The sequence below is a fragment of the Salvia splendens genome, chromosome 20 (genome assembly GCF_004379255.2).
Source record: "Salvia splendens isolate huo1 chromosome 20, SspV2, whole genome shotgun sequence".
In the NCBI taxonomy this organism is placed as follows: domain Eukaryota; kingdom Viridiplantae; phylum Streptophyta; class Magnoliopsida; order Lamiales; family Lamiaceae; genus Salvia; species Salvia splendens.
In genome coordinates, this window is record NC_056051.1 from 8,504,151 (window position 1) to 8,507,825 (window position 3,675).

The 3,675-nt window shown below is 42.4% G+C and overlaps 1 long non-coding RNA gene across 1 annotated transcript; it reads left to right on the forward strand.

Moving 5' to 3' along the window:
• Positions 1-214: 214 nt before the first annotated feature.
• Positions 215-757, forward strand: LOC121782006. The gene is made up of 3 exons (XR_006046233.1): positions 215-395; positions 476-563; positions 642-757. It is a non-coding gene; the product is annotated as an uncharacterized LOC121782006 (long non-coding RNA).
• The last annotated feature ends 2,918 nt before the right edge of the window (positions 758-3,675 follow it).

A 3,675-nucleotide genomic window follows, 5' to 3' on the forward strand; every position in this document is an offset into this window, starting at 1 on the left:
GATCTAAAAGAAATTAACTGGAAGCAGACAAGCTTATCAAATCAACTGCGGATTGAGTTGAGTGATGACCACGAGCAATACATGTACAATCAACGTGCTCGTGTGTATTGTCTGCTGTTACTGGGTGGTCTACTGATCCCGAACGCTACCGGTAATAAAATTCCCTTCTTCTACCTTCAGTTTTTCATGGATATAGAACAATGTGGTAGCTATAGCTGAGGAGGTGCGACTCTTGCCTGCTTGTACCACAATCTATGTGAAGCTGCACTTGGTAAGAGGACCGATGTCGGGGGAGCTCTTACATTGTTACAGCTGTGGGCTTGGGAAAGAATCCCAATTATTAGACCGCAGATGCTGAACCCCGCGCCCGTAGACTACTTACCATGTGCAGTCGCGTAAGTTGTCCACTAATTACTCTTTTAAGCATAATTTTTATTGATTTTTGTGTTGTTCGCTCATAATTTAATTTTTGTAGATGGACTGGTCGGGCCTCTTATGTAAAAGCACCGGGGCATTGCATTGAAACTTTCAGAGATCAGTTCTCAACAATGCATGCCAATCAGGTAATTTACGTAACCTAAATTGTTGCTAGTGTGTTGTTTTGATTGAACTTGTTTTGACTAAATAAGTTTCATATTTAGTTTATTTGGAGGCCGTATGAATCGCGAAATCTGCCGGATGTTTGTGTTGCCGGTCGTCCTATATGGACGTCGATGACAACACTAATCTGCTGGAATATGGTTGAGCCACACATGCCGCAGCGGGTGTTGCGACAATTTGGGATTGTCCAACCTTATATCCCGCTTGTCGACCGGTTCCACGGATCTGATTTTACGAAATAGGATCGACGTGGCAAAGCAGGTCGGAACTGGGTTGAGTGGCACGCCAATCATATACAAGATTGGCATAATAGGCACGACACGGTGTATGTTGATTTGGAGTACTCATTGGTGCCTGTTGCTACTGATGAGTACATGGATTGGTTTCGCCGGATAACCGTGGTGTACCTAACAAAACCTGGGGTGCATTCTCCTGAGGGCTTCCATGAAACGGCGGCCTCTTATCACTACGCGGTAGATTTCAACAACTATTCTTTATTTATATTCATATGATGAAATGTAATTAACACTGAAAATTATAGGTGGAGACCCTTCACAAAATACGCCACTTTCTTAGGGAGCAAGACATGTCAGGACGACCGGATTTATTCACCATTTCGAGAATGGTTGAAGATGGCCTCCAGATATGTGGGGAAGCTGAGACGATGGACCAACGTCCTTCACAGCGCTCTGAGCTGGACCTTGACATGCCCTTGCGGCAAAAAGCGAAGCGGCGTGGAAAGAAGAAAATTGGTGGAGAGTCGTCATCATCAAGGATGGATACTCAGTTGGTTGATGATTCTGATGACGATTTTGTGGCTCCACCTCCACCAAGTTCTGTCGTGCGGGGTCGTCACTCTGTCAGCCACATGGGTGGTACAGGAGAAGATTTCGGTCTCAGCGATCAACAATCTCCACCTCGGTCTTCTGTGAGAGACGACTTTTTTGGTGTTGATTTAGAGAATGCCGTCGTTGAAGATACTCCTCCGTCTAGAATCCCTAAGACCAGTATCGGGAAGGGAATCCGTAGTCTGTTTATGCGGAAAAGGCGAGACGAGTGAACGTTTCCTGAACTTTTGATATTTGTGTTTTTACATTGATTTGAACGCTTTATATTAGTAATTTGATATATTGTATTGATATTGGTGTTTTTTCATTGATTTGGCGCATGTATATTAGTAATTTGATAAATCCGCTTTTTACACGTATGCATGTTGATAATTTGAACTCTTATAATTTTTATTGGTAAATTTTTTAAAACACACCACTCAATATGGCGTTTTTAAGTTTAAAAAATTTTTGCAATTTTTTGCCACGCCGAGGTTGAGTTTCTGAACAAACACCTCAAGCTTACTAGGCGTTTTTAGAAACATGCCAACGTCATAGGCGTTTTTCCTTAAAAACGCCTACTTCAGTGGTGTTTTTTAAAACACGCCACTCAAGATGGCGTTTTTAAGTTTGAAATTTTTTTTGCAATTTTTTGCCACGCCGAGGTTGAGTTTCTGAACAAACACGCCAAGCTTACTAGGCGTTTTTAGAAACACGCCAACGTCATAGGCGTTTTTCCTTTAAAACGCCTACTTCAGTGGCGTTTTTAAAACACGCCACTCAAGAAGGCGTTTTTAAGTTTGAAAATTTTTTTGCAATTTTTTGCCACGCCGAGGTTGAGTTTCTGAACAAACACGCCAAGCTTACTAGTCGTTTTTCCTTTAAAATGCCTACTTCAGTGGCGTTTTTTAAAACACGCCACTTAAGATGGCGTTTTTAAGTTTGAATTTTTTTTTGCAATTTTTTGCCACGCCGAGGTTGAGTTTCTGAACAAACACGCCAATCGGCGTTGGCGTTTTTAAAACACGCCAACGACATAGGCGTGTCTAGTTAAAAACTCCTACTTAAGTGGCGTTTTCTACACAAACCCGCCAACTTAGGTTGCATTTTCAGGAAAAATGCCATCTTGAGTGGCGTTTTTAAATAAACTAAATTTTACATTTTGTGTATTCCATGACTCACCAAAATATAAGTAAAACGTTACAATGTTCAATTCAATAAATAACTACGATGCCGCCAAAATATAAGTAAAACAGAACAATGTTCACATCTGCTAAATAGTTGTTACACGTTCAATTGTCTCGCCTTCTCCGCGTAAAGAAACTACGGATACCCTTTCCGATTCTGGCGGTTGAGAGTCTAGAAGGAGGAGTATCTTCCACAACGACATTCTCTAAATCAACCCCGAAAAAATCGTCTCGCACAGAAGATCTAGGCGGAGAATGTGGGACATAACTGAGCCCGATGTCTTCGCCTGTACCACCAGTGTGGCTGACAGAATGACGACCTCGAACTGCAGATCTTGGTGGAGGTGGAGGCATAAAATCGTGCTCGGCATCATCAGTGTGGCTGATAGAATGATGACCTCGAACTGCAGATCTTGTTGGAGGTGGAGGCATAAAATCGTGCTCGACATCATCTACCAACTGAGTATCCATCCTTGAAAGAGCATTCTGGCAGTTGCGTCTGTCGTGCCCTGGTTGACGGCAATGTTTACATCGGCGTTGGGCCCGTGGCTGGTCAGCTTCACGGACATCCATCTGATTACGAATCCTAGTAGTACGGTATCGACCGCGACTTTTAGGCTTTAACTGAGCTTGTAAACATTGCAAAGTCCATTCAGGCACGGCCCAATAATCTTGGTGTCTGATTGGATTGAACACCGTAGAATATTGGTGTACCCAAACACTTGTGTGGTATACGGGATCAACAAGCGACAACATGGGCTCATTTCTAAACCGCGCATGGTTCTCGGCCTCTCGTAGACGTACCAACATCAAAATCTTGTGTTGCAGCGAAATATGGTTCTCGGCCTCTCGTAGACGTACCAACATCATTACTCATGAGAAGATGACTATGTTGTTGAGTAATTGACGAATACTCAACATACAATTCAATTTGACCTCCTGTAGTCATACTCTCACTAAACATTAGTGGCATGTATACTTCTTCTAGTAAAATACCTATATACGTGATTGAAGATTCATACAATATATGACGTTTCCATACTATTTGAAGTTTGTTTTCA